Source organism: Pavona decussata, unplaced genomic scaffold (assembly GCF_977016875.1).
Source record: "Pavona decussata unplaced genomic scaffold, jaPavDecu1.1 SCAFFOLD_313, whole genome shotgun sequence".
Lineage (NCBI taxonomy): Eukaryota > Metazoa > Cnidaria > Anthozoa > Scleractinia > Agariciidae > Pavona > Pavona decussata.
This window is the reverse complement of record NW_028145705.1, coordinates 49,840-67,711: the sequence shown is the minus strand read 5'-3', so window position 1 is coordinate 67,711 and position 17,872 is coordinate 49,840.

The window sequence follows — 17,872 nt, the reverse complement described above, 5'->3', positions numbered from 1 at the left end:
GCATAAACCAGCACTGCATTAAGGGGTCGCCCTCTATTCAGCGGATGCCAAAGTTCCTAAAATTACGTATCTTAATTACTGTCATTTTGACCTCTATAAAACGGTCCCAACGAGCTGTTTCTATTGTATTGACCTGTTTTAAACGATCAATTTGTGAAAGGAAACCACTCAAATATGGTAACAAATAGCGTGCCAGACAATTGAATTTCTAATGACCTACAATATTGATTGTAGGATCTTGGCATTAATGTTTTGTCCGTTTCTATACTATGTTCTCCTTTGTCATACCATTTAATCGCTGCAATTTCTTAACCAAGTGAGTGATTTTTTGACCGCTTTGGTGCTTACCTCTTACGCTTCGTCCGTGCATGCTCTCCAAAGTTCCCGCGTGCCAGTCCATAACTCGATATACGCACGCTAAGCATGGACCAATTTTTAAATTAACTTAGTTTACGTTAACTTACGTAGTAAGTATGAAACAAATGGAGGATAAACACCTTTTCTCTGGTACTAGCTGTATATCCTACATATTGATTTTCCTTTACTTCAAGCAAGAAAACGCAGCTGAACTGAAGGAGACTGAAAATCCTGCTTCGAAAAAAAGAAAGAGGAAACAGAAGTTTAAAAAGGAGGTAACTGAGCTAGTCAGACACGTTTTTGTCTTATTAGGCACATCGTCCAGCTCTCAAACGTTACAAAAACTCTGTCGCTCTGAAAATGCCCTAATTTGAAAAAACAAAACAAAAACATAACAGCTGTTGATAGCCGAAATTCGCTTTTTTCAGTACTTTAAGTAGTAATTCTGTTTTACTCGAAAGAAACATTTTGTTAGACGAATAGCGATTTCAGAGATGACAACAGTAATGGAATAATGTGGTCATCTTTTCTTGAACGTATTTTGAGTTCAACCCAGTTCAGGCCTCGTGAATCAATTGCCGTGATTTTGTATTTAAAATTGACGGACTTTGGGTTTCGTTTTAGGTTGCAAGGTCCAGTAACCATCTGACTGGTACTTTTTCCGGAGGGCCATTTTTAATCGACTTGACGACTTCTTCGCCCGAAAAAGAAAGTACAAGGTATGTACTGGAGAACAATCTCTCATTTGGTTGAATACCCGGTATCAGTATCGCCATACTTGTTTTTTTAAAATTTAATTGATGACTGTTTTTTATTACTTTTCAGTAGAATGCATAATTACAAAGAAAAGAGATAATTCGTGCATTCACAGCTTGGTATAAAAATACTGCGAGAGCCTGCTATATTATACTCGTTTCTACTGGAAGAATTTGTGTTATTCCGGCAATTACAGAAAGAGTTTACACAGTGGGTCGGCTCCTCGTCATTCAAAACGACAAGTTTGTCCTAATGATGACGGCACTTTTGGTGCTGATAGGAGACAAGGGTATAGATCTCGACCATTAATTTTGGCGGGTTGGGGGAAAGGATTTGAAGGTGTGCGACGCATAACCCGACCCAAAGTTTTTAGAGAGTGCCCCCCCCCCCCCCCCCCCTTCAGTCAACGTTACTCTGTATTTTTCCCAGAAAGCAGATGTTCACGCAATGTGAATTGTTTTTTAGTTAAAAGCCTTTCAATAAAATCTTCCTCTTGCTCACCAGGGTCTATTCCAGTGGGACAGAAAGCGATGAGGATATACCAAACACGATCAAAAAACAACGGAAATACGACCCAGATATGTGGGAAAGCGCCCCAGTACACGACGTCACCCAATTGCCCGAAGGTATCGATGGTTTAGTTGTTTACAACATAGTCAACATCAGCGACGGTACAAATAAAAGAGCAGCACTCGCCACTGATGGAAGAAAATGGAAAAAAAGTACTGTCACTCATTGGAAAAAAATTCGGTCCTATGCGATATGCTAACTGCTATGGATCGTATAGATGCAAAAACGACAAATGCCCATTTAGAACGGAGTATGGAGTTATAAACAAAACTCAGTTCAAACGTAATCAATACGGCGAGGAAATTTGCCGAATCTGTGAAAGCGTGGGTGAATATGTACCTTGCACCGCACGGCGATACATAAGGAAAGGCAAAAAGAGCGTGAAGGTATTCCACCTGGGTACCCACACATGCCCGCTATTATCAAAACCTGAGAAGCCAAAACAACAAGTGAAAGAAATATTCCAGAAAAATCCGAATTTAACACCAAGTGAAATACAATCTTCATTAGCAATGTCGTCTTTAAGAAAAGGAGAAGACTGGGAAACGGTAGAAAGTACAGCAGCAAAGATAGTGGACAGAAAGTGGATTTCGAACCAGAAACAAAACGCCAAGAAAGAAATTCACCCCAGTGGCGAAAACTTCGAGGCTGTTGTTACATTTAAATTATATTACGACGCAAAAGACAATCTTCTAGTCTATAAGGTCAATGACAGTCGTCTTTTTTCTTTAAGACGAGCCGCGAAAGAATGGATATTGCCGTGAAGATGAACAAGGATGAGGACCATTTTCTGCGGGAAGAGTATTGCTACTTTGATGGTAAAGTAAAGCGCTGTCGAAATTACGTCACCTTGACAGCAAGCACTTATCATCCCCTTCTCAAGAAACAGATACCCCTAGCCATCATGGAGACTCAAAGAGAAAATTCCCAAAATGTAGAACTGTTCTGGACTCTTTTCCAGGAAGCTTATAAAGTTGTTGCTGGTGATGACACTATGTCTTTTAATCCGAAAGGCTGTTGTACAGATATGGCTGGTGCCAACATGAACGGTTTACAAAAGGTGTTTGGAGACAACGTTCTTACACGCATCAAAACATGCGAATTTCAAAGAAAGCAGAAACAAAATAGCAAAGAAACTTGATGAAGATGACGGAAAGGTTTTCAAGGAGCTTTGCGATCAAATACTAGCTTCCAGCTTGGAGACGAGCTATTTAAATGCCAAAAAAACCCTGGAAGAATTTATTCAAGAAAAGACAGAGCGTCAATTTCTGAGTTCCTGGATGAAGTGGTGGGACAGTCGACGAGTAATTATTTTTGGTGCATTCGCACCTAAGAATGCACCAAAAATGAACTTGGCCAAGGTTATCCACGCTGGATGGAGCAATCGTGACTCTCCAAACCTTTCTCTCTTAGACGCGGCTCAAATCGACGCAAAAGACAGTATTTTACTGGCTGCAGAGTTGAAGGCCATTGAAAAGGGTAGCTCGATAGCCTTTGGGCAAGGTCCTTCTTTCCAAGAAAAGAGAGCAAGGAGTCACTACCAGGAAGTAGCCAGGGCGGTAGAATTTGGAAAAGATATTGTTTCCTTAAGTGATTTCCAAATCGACCCCAACTCTGCCCATCGCCCACCAACTGCAAAGAAAACGAAACAATGTAGCAGGAAGGATACCAAGAAAAAAACAGAACAAAGATCCTCACAAAACCCATCCACGTCCACGCAAGACTTCCTCACGCCCCCCACGCAACAACCATCCACGTCATCACCACTGCCCGTCACTCAGCAGCAAACTGAAACAATTAATGTGACGGATAAACAAGACCAGTCACAACTCAATCAGATTTCTGTGGCATCTTCCACACGTGGCTTGCCGCAGTTTGGTACGGTACCGATAGCAGATCCCTCAGGGCGTTTGTCTGCTCCAGGCCCCTCAAATCAGTATCTCTTGCCCGGTCCAAGTCATTTCCAACAGCAACAGCAAGTTTTGTTCTCGTCAACTTTGGATAACCTACAAACCTCTACAGCAGCTACACATAACCCAGACATCTCTCATCAACCTCTTTCACAACGACAACCAGAAGGAATCCATACACACTATGGATTAGCCACTCCTTGTGTGTCTAAGCAAGCTAGGTCGGGGGGAAGTTGGCATTCTGGTCATTCACCTTATAGATATGAACTGGTCGAATTGCCTTCCAAAGTCAGGAAGTGTTACGGCTGCGGTGTGGAGTTTTCTGAAAAGTTCCGACAACCTCCTTATAATTTTGTTGTGAAACATGTAGACCGTAGACTAGTAAGGAGGGATGAGCGAACAGGCCAGTTTCACTACAGCGCTGATATAGCGCGTAAAAATCCAGTGTTTGACGGCAATGTTTATCTTTCCATGGTGACATATCAAACCCTTGATGCTAGACAGTATCATGTCATCAGCACTTCCAACGTGAACGTACTTTTGGTTTAATTTGTGTTAATTGAACTACCAAGATGGGCTATCGTTAATGTTTTGTAATCGCTTGAATAGAATTAAATATACGAGCTATACAAGTTAATCAAAGGTTTCCTTTTGCAAACAGGACGAGCTAGATCTTGTCACGCTAATTCCTTAACCTGTCAATTCACCTGTTGTCCACATTATACGCCTGACAACTGTAATAAAGTAATCTGCGCATTTGCGTATAAATGCCCCCTTCCGCAGTGCCAAGTTACTCTATACTCCTCTAATTCAAATAACAGATGATGGGCTTGAGGAGTTCATGAATACATTACTGTATTAAATCTATTTTTGATTTGTTCGGGACGGCCTTTATAATAGACTGGTCTGGTGGGAAAAGAATCGTAATGGTCACGCAACGACGTCACGCTAGGTTGTCACGCCAGACGGGACAACATGTTACATAAACAATAAATGAAGGGGATGCCTACATAAACAAAGAATCAAATTTCAGAATTGACTGAAAGGGACGGGAGGGTAAGCTGAATCGATTACGAGGGGATAGACTTGAGCCCACGATGCTTGAAGGATAGGTGCAGTTGTCAGCGAAGTTGCACACACTTTACGAAGGTTTTTGAATTATTTATTTTAATTATTTTAATTATTTTACCCACGACTTTTACCCAGGTTTTTTTAAGTTATTTATTTTAGTTGATTTATTTTATTTATTTAATATTTTTTTTTACCCACGACTTTCACCCACGACATTTATCCACGACCCACACCCACGACCCACGACCTCTACCCACGACCCACGACCCACGACAGATAGTCATACTCGCGGCCGGAAGGCTTGCATCACCGCGTTCTCCGATATCAACATTGTTTATTCTTGGTTTTGACATGACGTCATAAAAAAACTGAAATTCATAACTAAACACAGTTTTGGGATTTTATCTTCATCACATATAAGAAAATCTAAATTTCCATCGGCTTGCTTATTTTCAGCAGGATAGCATTCTTTGTTTTGAGTTGTTTAGAGCAGTTTGAATTTTAGATTTTTGCGCAGTGCGTGACAGAAGGATTGCTGCTCTAAACATGTCACGTACATGAAAACATCGATTCGCCTCGTGTTTTTTTTAGGTCTGATCAGCTAACATGTAATAGAAGCTTTTTGTCAATGTGTGAAAGTTCAGCAGAGAGATGAAAAGCTTTGAAATAGCCAAGGTAAACTCCAGATGTTTTTGCTGGTTTCCGGACGCCATGTTGGTGCCCATCAGACGGGGCACCAGCATGGCGTCCCATACTAAACTCTGTAATTTTCCGTGGTACATTTTCTCGAATAACTCGATTAGGAGATATCGCACAGCCCAGTGGCTTTCACACGTTGTTTCTGTATCACTCTTCTACAACATATCAATTTCTTGACTTTATCTATTGAATGGTTGAGGATTTTATTTTTTCACTTGCGTGACGATGTGTGAGGTGAAAACCACCTGTTGTGTCCACAACTCGCTTTCTAGCATCTGAAGACAAAAGTCCATCACAAGTAGATGAAGAATGCTTTATAATATCCCAAGAGGCTAAAAAAAGTAACGGAACGTTCTCCATTTTCCCGCCACAACTCACTGGCCTAAATGCGACAGATCTCGCTTGGAAATAGCTCAAGGGACTTTCCTTTCACAAACTGGCTGGCCTTACGGCCAACCAGTTGACTTGAGAGGCTACATCATCCGTTAACTTGGGCTCAGAGGTGATCCATAAATCCGATAAAGTGAAAAATCGTTCGCTGCCTCTGCAATGTGCGCCATTGTTCATGTTGGGGCGCGCGCACGAAGTGAAATGGATTTGTCTTTCCCACAAAATTTATCTTGCCTCTTAAAACGGTCATTCGATAAAACATTAACAATTTTGTTCTGCTCGTCATTAATTAAGTTTATTTCAAATCCAAGCCGATCGATCCTGAACACATTAACACTTTTCTGAACACGAAACACCTTTCCTGGTTAGCTTATCGCCTTCGTTGGTGGATTTCTAGACCGCACGTTTAATTATTGTGTTTCATGAAGAGATCGACGTCCAGTCGCGAATTCCAGAGTCGAGTTAAGCTCGTCATATACTGTGTCAATAATCCTGGACATTTCCCGAAAGTTGTTAGCGGGTAAAGCGAACATCTGAAATGTTTATTTTTTGTAGATAAAGAAAAAGTTCTATTCGTTCCCTCCTGCATTTTCCCAATTGCTGTTAATCATTGTTTATTTATTTATTTATTTATTTATTTATTTTTCAATCTGCTCCCGATAGTAGAGACATATTAATGGACCCTATTTACAAGTGGCTGGCTCTTTAATATTCCTTCTTTTTGTATTTAAATTAGCCTTAATAACTACGTTCTTGAGTTCAAAATAAAAAAATATATATATTTCACTTGAACAAGGCGGCCAATTTGAATGCAGGCAAAAGAATATAAAATGTGGGCCATCTTTGCATAGGGTCTATACGTTTCTTCGGATAACGTAGAACTTGGGAAAGTTTTTGGCGAAAAAAAAAAATGGAGTACGGCCAACAAGGCCTCAAGCTTGCTTGGAGAGGTATCGGGCGTCTCAAGCCCTGGAGGAGTTAGAAGGAAAAATTTCTCGTAGTCTTCATCTTCGCTTGAGTTTCTGGTACATGTTATCAGTTGTAACATTGAGAAATTGTTTATATCCCACAACCTTGCAGGTACAAGCAGTGTAAAGTTTGCTTGCGTTTCTGTTACATGTTACCAGTCGTAATTGAGAAATTATACCTATCCCACAAACCAGTGCAGGTACAAACAGTGTAAAGTTTGCTTGAGCTACATCGAGTACCACGCCGCGAGTGATCCTGGAGCCACGACTGATTCCGGACAGGAAATGATCCCCGACCGGGAATGATCTCCAAATTGAACCACAAATGATCGCCGATCACAAATTATTCCCAGCCGGAAACGATTCCCGTAACAGAGAAAAATGATCCCGTGTAAATTTAAAGGAATTGGGTGGATTTTTGATGAAAGGTACGTTTGTGGCAAAAAGGAAACAAAACGCAAATTGCGTATGAGTCAAATAATTTTAATGAGACAAACGTCACAGTTTCTATCTATTAAAAAATAAAAATAAATAAATAAATGACTAAAATAAGAAACATATTTTGGAGTACATTTCCAGGTGTTGTACCGTCAGTCATTTGAGAAGGTAAAGGCAGGTAAAGTCGCACAAAAGCCTAAGTGGCACACACGGCAGGAGCTTAGCCCGGTTTCTGTAGCATGAAGCAACTAGGAGTATTGGTACTCCCCCCGGGATGGGATGCTAGTCCATCACAGGGTTATCCCCGGCAGTATGTCGCTGGTATATACACCTGGGCGAAGAGAGACAATATGGGACAAAGTTTCTTGTCTAAGGAAACAACACAGCAATGAAGAGACCAACCTGGCCTCGAACCAACGACCTTCAGATCGTCCGACCGTCCGATCAAAAGTCCGACGCGCTAACCACTACGCCTCCGCCAGTCATTTGAGAAAGCCACCTTGAAATCGTTGTGCTTGCAAGTATATGCAATTGGAAACAATAACAAAGTTGCGAAAAATAAAGGTAAAAATAAAAACCACAGGTAGATTTGAAATTTATATTGACTTTCACCGTTACTAACAAAACACACGGCAGATTATACTTGAATTATCAGAAAGCTAAGCGCTTCATTTTTACACATGGTGCGCTCATAACATCCTCGGAGACCAAGAGCCCCCGGACAACAATTTCTTCTCAAAATCGGGACTTGGGTCGAAAACTTCCTCTAGAGCTATTCCGTTCCGTTTTTTTTTTTTTTTTTTTAAGTTTCCCTCTTCCAAACTTTGCGCGCGGAATGTTCGACCCTATCCATCTGCCAATCTTAGGATCTGCAAAGATATAACCCGCGGAGATATCAAGTGAGAATAAGTATGATTCTGTCTTTCGAGAGGTCCTCGAAGTTATCCATGGTAGCTGTTACGTGCCTTTAATTTCAATACCGTTACTCAACAGGATTTATATACTTTAAATATATTAAAAAAAGAAAGACGAATTTTCACGGGTTGGATGTATGGTTAAAATCGGACTGGAATAATTTTTCAGCCCACGAAACTGACTTGCAAAATCAGTCACAGATCGCACTGAAACCTCCGTAGAACTTTCTTGCAAACTTCAACTGTTGGTGCTGAAGAATATTTTCTCTAAATATTGCCCTGCTTAACTTAACCATCTTCCAACCCTTCTTGCCTTAAACCTACCCTAAAGCAAAACAAAAAACAAAGATGAAAATTCAGCTGAAAACGTTTTTGAAAAATTGTTGGTAATTTTGCCTTCAAATGGGAAACGTTTTCCCCAATAGCAACACTTAATATTTCGCTAAGTGGCACTAGTACGCACATTGCCAATATCAAAATTAGCACTTTTGTAGAGCCTGGGGTACCTGTCTTCACACTTGTCAACTTAGCAAAAGTACTCTTGCCTATAAGGAGCGTGTCGACGGTCTTAATAGTACAGGGTGTCCCAAACGTTCGTTACTCTACTTTAAAAGCCTGCATTTAAACGCAATTTTACTCGATTACCGAATAATTTCAAATACAAGTTTGCAAGACTATTACCTTTCATTTGTTTTACTTTATTTCTAAAATTTTCAATTTATTTTTATTTTCCCGCCAAATTCGCGCGCACGCGTCTAATTTCCCGCCAAAACTGTGATCACTTTTTCAGCAGTTTTTTAGTTGAGCTGCTGCACTCATCGAACCATTTTTTGTTCTTTTATGGAAAATGAACCCTTGAAATGGTATAAAGCTTACGTATTTGAGGGCCCAAGCTTATGCACTAAGAGTTAACGGATTCACAGTCAAAAAAATCGCTAAAGAGCTTGAAAAATCTGAGCGTTGGGTTGTGAAATGGTCGGCGAGAAGTGCCGAAAATTTCGAGGATAAACAACGACGTGGAAGGCCAAAGGTAACCAAAGATGTACCACTTCAAGTTTTGAATAAAGCTAAATACAAGAGAGGGAATTGGACAAGACAACTTGCAAGAGAGGTCGAAACAAAAAGGCTTGATGGGGGTAAAAACTCTGTCTGGAGGTACATAAAAAACCAAGGATGGAGGGCACTTGGACGGCCAAAGAAGCCTCTTCTCAGTACAAAGCAGCGAACCGCGCGTCTGAAATTCGCAAAGGCGTTTAAAAATTTCACTGCAGAAGATTGGAGGGATTTCCTATTTTCAGATGAATGCCCCAAATACCTCTTTCAACTTCCAAACCCCAAAAATGACATCGTATAGGGCTCACAAGAGGACAAAGTTTTGCCAGCTTACCAAGTCAAGAACAGCTCAAAATGGATGGTCTGGGGTGGGATGACCGGACGTGGCTTGACTTCTCTTCATTTTGTACCCCGAGGGAGAACTGTAACTGCCGATTATTACATCGAAAACATCCTAAAGAAAGAAGTAAAGCCTCTGCTACTCCGCATAAGTGCAACAGAAGCTGTAGACAAGCGAAAACTGTTCAGCTCTAAAAAGCAGATAACGCTGGTACAGGACGGAGCACCAGCCCACACTGCAAAGGCTACCAAAGCATGGTGCGGTAAAAACTTGCCGAATTTCGTCGCTAAGACAAAATGGCCAGCCAATTCGCCAGATCTCAACCCTGTAGAGAACCTTTGGAGCATCACGGATAGCGAAGTCTACAAGGACCCTTCTCCTAAGAACATGGATCACCTAAAAAGACGCCCGAGACAGGCCTGGAAGAACATCAAGCCATCTACGCTGCGCAATTTATCGCATTCCATGCCACGCAGGCTTCAAAATGTGATAAAAAATGAGGGGGCGGGGGGGGGGGGGAGCACTCAGGATATTAAATTTTGGAAGACTTGTACTTAGTTGAAATATAATTGCTTTGTTTAAATTCTGTATAGAAATAAAGCTGCGTTCTTGAGATATAACCATTTAAAATAGAGGAACGAACTTTTGGGACACCCTGTAGATGCACGTTTTGGGATTCAAAACAAACAGTCAACCAAACAACCAAACAACAGTAATTCGCTTCTCAACAGACTTTTATTTTTACATTAATTCTTAATTATACATAATGTAAATGAAGCAACCAAGGCGAGAGATGTAGATACATAAGTTATATTTAAACACGTTGTGTATCAAAGCTAAAAGCTTCTGGCGTCGTGTGACTAAAACTAATTACTTTCTAAGCAAAAAAAAAAAGTGTAAACTGGTGAAAATAGGAGCTATTTACAGGACGATAAAAACGGAACAAACATTTAAAAGTACTTCTGAACCTATAAAAATTATAAACAAAACATGTCAGTTATAAGAAAAAATTATTAAAGTTTAAAACTTGAAATTTAAGCTGACGGGACACAAAGATTGAAATCTTTAAAAATGCGACTAACACTCATTGGATGTTAAGTTATCATAATGCGGACAGACAACTATCCAAAAATTAACGTCGGGTCATTGACTAACTCGCAGCGATTTCACAGTTCACATTTGATACATAGATCTTTGCACTTCGAGAAGGCCGGAACTACCATTCTGGAAATATTGGAAAGGTCAGTGATATGACGTCTCACCTCTCGTTGCGGATCTCAAAGGAGACACCTTTGGACGTTATATCTATACTACGAATATTTTTCTTGTTCGCCGAGCGGTATCATCTGGACACTTGGACCCCTCTTACATCAACTCCCGGTAAAACTGTCAAATTTGTTTGAACAATTTGCATTATCCGATTACATGTGTAATCATAAGACGAACTGATCAAGAAAATTCTATTTTTTTGTAAATGTAGCTGCACTGAAGTCCAATGGCGCAGCAAATTCAAAGTCAACCCGACCAACGAAAGGTAGGAAAGCTTAGGGATAACGTCGTGTTAGCGTAATCTATGACTCGAATGCCAGTATACAGGGAAACGTTTTGCACCAGCGTTGCGTAGACGTGTCTACCTCCGCGTGAATCAAAGGAAATACGAGGCGTCTACACGAAGCTTAGGGAAACCGCGTTTGAGAAAGTAACGATTAGTTTTGGTTTTGCTCGTGATTGGAGGAAAAAGTAGAACGATTTTACCCACAAATCACAGGGCGTAGCAAGTAAAGAAAACCGAAGGATAGCGCAGTCCACTCGAACGTATACCAGTATTAATAAATCAGTCATCATTGGCTAAAACTGTAGCTAAAGGAATATGGGTTCCTGTTCTAATCATTTACTTGTTGAATGAATAATAATAATAATAATAATAATAATAATAATAATAATAATAATAATAATATAATGTTAATAATGATAGATGAATTAATCGTTTGTCTCACAATTGAGTCACAAAGATGTGGATCGCGACGTTTCGACCGCTATACTCCTGTTGTTGATTGGAGGACTTCGATCCTCGTCGTTCAGACTAGCAATTGTTCCCTTGGCCGTCCGCCTTGGTACTGATCGGCTGCTGTGTTGTTTGATCGTGGGCATCCACGCTTCCGGAATTTCAATTCCATTATCCCCATTGATGTTGTCAGGGTGAAGTCTCATGTGAATAGCCTCAATCGTGAGACAAACGATTAACTCATCTATCATTCTAAACCACGATGACAAACACCTATCATAATAATAATACTAATAATAATAATAATAATAATAATAATAATAATAATAATAATAATAATAATAATTATAATTATAATAATAATAATAATTAACGATTCGGGGGACTAAACAAGAGAGAACACCTCCCAGTTATTAGGTTTGAAATGGTACGACCCCGCTAGGATTGTGAGGTTGTCCCCTGTGTCTATTCCTAGTGGAATGGAATAAGAGTGTCCAAACTTTGTGTATGAATTATCATTTCTGTTTGCCTGATCAGAAATCATGATGTCGTGGCCGCCGCCAAATACTGGACCAGAGTGTGAGCTCCTGTAAATTGCTTGTGACCGACTTTTCACCAAGCTCTTAAACGCTCCTCGTACTTTGTTGCGAAGAGAAAAAATAAACGCCTTGTTAGTGTTACCATAGGAACCAGTGGAATCAGTGTCTGAAAGTTCAAAAAATAAAGATAAGTTTTTGTATTTGTCTATTATAAATAAATGGGGAAATTACAAATGAGGGGCAAATAGGTAAAAACCACTAGAAAGGTGCGCAAAATCAAGGATCAAGTGGTCTGTACGAGACAGACCACCCATAAAAAACGGACACTGTTTATGGCTTCCGTGTACTCGACTGAGCTCAGCTTACTGCCGGGCATAGGTCCTAATACACAGGTAACAGCAGAAAAATGTTTTGGGGATAATTTGAACATGTTTTAAGGCGGATAGCTGCCATTTTAATCAAAAAAAAAAAAGAAAAAAAAAAGCGACCCAACAACGAAAACGCGGTCATTAAATACCATCCGTCCCAGTTGTAAGTAAAGCGGAGGTCAATATCTTGCAACCTTAAGTTAAATTTGAGGTAACCACGCTTATTTCAGAGAAAACTTAGCAAAAGGAGCCCTGATTACGGCTCCTTTACGTAAAGCGACAATTATTCTAAAAAGCTTTAAAGTGCATAACAATGTACGTACGTATACGTCATTTTTTGCCAAATTGAAGCTTAAATATTGGCTGTAAATTACAATACATGCCTTGCAGCCAATTTCGTCGGTAGCAAACAGGATGGTCAAGTCGGGGCGATAGATCTTACACATAGAAAAGTGACTTTTTAGGGTTACTCGATTTAATGAGTCAGTTCTTAGGAGTCACTGGATCCACCTTTAGTAGAAACAAACCACAGGGGACCCAAGTCTTACGAACGTCTATGTTGTACTTTGTAATGCTACAATCACGAACGGTAAATTGGGACGTCATGGCAGCCGTTGCGTAATAGCGAACTTAAAGGGTTTTGTGTAGCAGAAAAACGTTTCCGATAGGAAAACAAAAAATTACGAATGATTTTTGGATAATAATTCCCCAGTAGTGGAATCATGGTAATACGATTGAATATAAAGTAATACTATGGAAACACAACTATTTGGATTCGCCTTAATTCGACTCAAAAGGGACACATGATACAAATAACCACGCAAAGGAGTTTAAGTTTTATCAAAAAGTATTGGTAATTTTGTTTCAAAAAGGAAACGTTTTTTTCCCATACAAAACCTTTGATATTTCGCCACTACGCAACGTTTGCCGTGACGCTTCAATTACCGTACCATGATTGTAGCATTACAAAGTTCCACGTAAACAATTGTCGCACCTGGACTACCTGTAACTAAACAAGCATTAGAAAAAACAACCACAACAACAATCAGACCATTGACTTACTCCAAGAAATGTCCGTGTATCCACCAAAAATATTAGTTCCTTTTTTTATGATGGTAACAGTATTGTCCTTTCCATCGCATTTTGTGTGGAAGGTACTTGCCAGCCAGCCATGGAATGAGGCGCGGTAGCAGAGCAGCCAACGAGAATGTTTCCCAACCGCAGGCTCTAGATACCGTTGGAGAATCTCATAATAATATTGATTGTCCGATAATATCATTGATTTCATTGAAAACTCTGAAAAATAAAGAGCGAAAAAAGTTAATATTTGTGGAGAGGTAAATACAAATTTGGTTAACCCCTGGGAATTAAGGGAAATGGTATTTATTTGACATGAAAATAAACATGGTAGATGTTTGTCTGTTTTTTTTTCAGTCAGTGACACAGGCATACCCAGAAGTAGAAAATCCAAGTTCTCTCAAAAGGAGTCGAACTAAATACCTTCCGATTACTAGTTTGGATGCCCTACCATTGAGGTACAGGAGACTCGTGGAAGTCCACCCATCGATATTGAAATCCAAGAAGTATTTAGGTTGTTTATTTATTGTTAATTACGTATAATGCTATCCATGGACTCACTCCAGCGTATCTTAGCGAACTTATCACCCTAAGTACCGTATCTAGATATAGTATTAGATTGTCCGGCGAAGCCCTCCTTCAACCGCCCAGAATCAAGACCCTGCGTACACTGGGTGATCGTGGCTTTACCGTAGCCGCACCAGCGCTCTGGAACAATTTACCCAACGCAGTTCGCTGCGCACAAAGCGTTCAATCTTTCAAGGACAGGTTGAAAAGTCATTTATTTCGACAAGCCTTTGACCTTTATTAGAATTGTAATTAGCTATTAGGAATCATCTACAAATATTTTATTGATAGGTTATTTCCTAAAGAATGAAGTTGATCATTGTATTTTAGCCATTGACCTTGTAATTCCATTGTAATTTTAATTATATTTATTAAGGATATCTATATTGTAAAGCGCGCGAGAGCATCTGTTTATGACTCGCGCGCTATATAAGTAATAAATTATAATAATAATAATAATTATTATTGTTATTATTATTATTAATAGTGCTTTCGAATTACACAGGCAAGTAAAAACCAACGATATAAGGTTCCGACGTTTCGGCGACGTCATGACGCCATTCTCATTCCTTGAGAATGGCGTCATGACGTCGCCGAAACGTCGGAACCTTATATCGTTAGTTTTTACTTGCCTGTGTATTATTATTATTATTATTATTATTATTATTATTATTATTATTATTATTATTATTGTCCTATCTGAACCTAGTTTACTGGCCTTAGCTCCAAAGAGCCTCCAGTAGCTCAGTGGTAGACCAACCGAACTAGTCATCGGAAGGTAATCGGTAACAGGTGATGGGAGAACGTGGATTTTCATTTTTCGAGTATACCTATGTTTCTGACTGAAAAATATCTAACATTCATTCGCCAGCCGCTGAAGACACAGCATCGCATTTATTTTACAAATATATTGATAAAGATACTTGTCATCCTCATTCGTTACGACAGAATCTTACAAATTAAACCCATTTATATTGAGAAGTACAAATTGTTTATACTTTAACGTAAGATCTGAAAATTGTGATTATTTGTATCGAAATTGTGACACCTCGAACAGGAGGAAGCTGAAATAACTACTCTTAATAGAAAGTATGTATTTGATTATTTTAGACGCCTTCTTAAATGTTGCTAAACGATCTTCTTGTGAAACATGTGGTCTGTTTACACTGAAAGATACAAAATGCATTGTTCCAGATCACTTTTCCAACTTTATCATAGCAATTATACTAATTCTTGTAAATTTTGAAAGGATTCAGTAAGATTTCCAATCAATTTTCTCATCTCGGGATTTAGTATGTGTGTAGGTATAACTCAAGCGAATAAATTTATACAAAAATTCGTCTACCTTCATGTAATATAGCTAATCGAGGCGGGGGAAGAAAGAAACGAAATTCAAGTAAATAAAATTGTAACTTAATTGGAAGACTAGCTGTAAAAACTAACAAAAAGTAACACTAATAAAGATTATTATGTGCAGGAAGGATGTAAAAATGAGATAAGACTGAAATTGTAAAGATTGGTAGATGTCAAGAGATGAACAAAGAAAAATACAGGCCTATAGGTATTACATTACATTACATTGATAAATTGGGTGATCTCAAGATAATCACTATTATTAATGACAATTTCCATAAGTCTTTATTTAAGTTAAGCTGGCGACACGCTAGGCGATTTTATTCGCGCTTCTGGTTTGTGTAGTGGCTGGCTAAAGTTTCCTTTCGACAAACCGGAAATCTGTTTTTTCCCCTAATTTTCCAAGTCCTAGTGTAGTATTTCCAAAAGGTTTTTGAATACTTTTGACCCACAACTTCACATGCTTTTGTCTGTTAGTGTATTAGTCAATCTTTAGCGTCGTAAGTTGGTTTTAATTTGTGTGGATTTGAACAGTGTCGAATTCATGCACTTTACGCTAATCGTTAACGAGTAGTGTTCCGCGTCCTCTTTTGCAAAAGTTTCAAATTGTCCCACCCTAAATTTTACAAATGTTGAAGACCGATAATTTTTTTCATAACATAACAAAATATTAGCTGGATATATTTGTATATAGCAGCTTTACAAAACTGCAAACTTTACATCTTGCTGCACCGCGCTTGCGTGCGACAATAACGCCATTAATGGCGCGTAACATGTAAATTGTAAACAAACATTTTTTAACTATATTTTCTTCATTCCCCTTGCAAAAACTTAACAACGTGCAAATTGTCACTGCAGAGTGACAATTCATTTGGAAGGAAGAATCGCTTTTCCTGAAATGAATAGGCATTTGGGAGTTTTTTAAACAGAAATCGACCTTGTACGAATTATAAAATCTATAAGATATACCGCTGTCATCATGGCAAATCATCACATTTTCTTTGTTATGAGTTTGGCCTGCTTCTCGCTTTTATTCAGTTGTTTATTCGTTTCATTTCAAGATTATTATCAAGTTAGAACGGTATAAAACATACTGAAACTCAAGTGTGGCTTCAATTGTCGACCACGTTTCCTTTTCTTGGGCAGCGATTGGACAATATTCAGTAGGAAATGATTGTCTTCTGAACTTAAATTGACACTAGAGATACTATTTTAGACGTGACCTTCACCCAACCCACTTATGCATACCGGGAACTACAACTATGGCAAGTGAACTCCAATTCTAGATAAATCCAGGGTGATGAACAGTGTTCATATTTTTGGCCCTCATGGGGACAACTGTTTTACATGTCCTTATTAACACTGATGAGTCCAATTCTGATTAGGGGAATGTATCTGTCGTTCCAAAGAGACTAAATCAAGATATTTGCCAAGTTCGTTAATATTCCTTGCAGCGACAAACGTGTTTATGTTCACAAAACATGTCAGTTTTCACTTAAATGGCTACAATATGAGTAGTCTTGTTGCCTTTGATGCTTAGGACTTATAATTAACCTAATTTGATGCTTAAGTCTTATAATTAACCTAATTATGAAGAACATTAAGCAGCCAAATGTCAATGAAGTTGAGAAATGCTTTTACCTTGCTCAATCAAATGAGCATCTCCCAAGGACAGATGGCCATAATAACCTTTATATAACTTGGGCAGTTAATCTATAACAATTTTATAACCTGATGATGTACAGATAAAACCTTCAAATATTTGAATCACATCACAAAAGAGTTCAATGCTAGTGGGTACAAGTGCCTTCGTTATCCAAATAGTCTTAGTTGAACAAGTACAAATATCAATATCGCCGAGTTAGAACCTACAAATGCTTCAGACTCCCCGTTTTAGCATATGCATTGCAGATTTTGTGTCTGAAAATTTGACCCATTTTTTACTCTTGAGTAATGCATAAGGAATGAATAAGTTGTAGCATTACTTCCACAGTCATTGTCTGCAACCTTTTGGTTTAATTCTGCTGACACCAAAACCATTGAGTGATTTGTTAGCCTTGACCAAACCTTTTAGGATGTGTCACAAGAAAACTATGAGAAAAAGGTAACAAATTATGTATCTGATAATTGAGTGTACAAGGCAGCAAACCATTTTTTTTAAACATAAGATCACTGCTAGTCTTTTTTTTACTGCACAAACATTTTACTGTCTTTTTTGCTCTCATGAAGACTAACCACGTGTGCAAGTGAAATTAATACACACCAAAATAAACTAGTAACAATATAATTTCCTACCCCCAGCACTAGCCCTGCACGTTTGACTCAAAATATAAAGATAAAGTGCCCCAAAATTGCTACAAACCCATAAGCATTGGATAATTTAGATGTTGGTTGGTATACATTTTTGGAGTGGAACACTTAATAACACGTAAGAATTTTGCTTCAAACAAGACCAGTAAATAAACTGACCATTTTATTATAATAACAGATCAGTTCC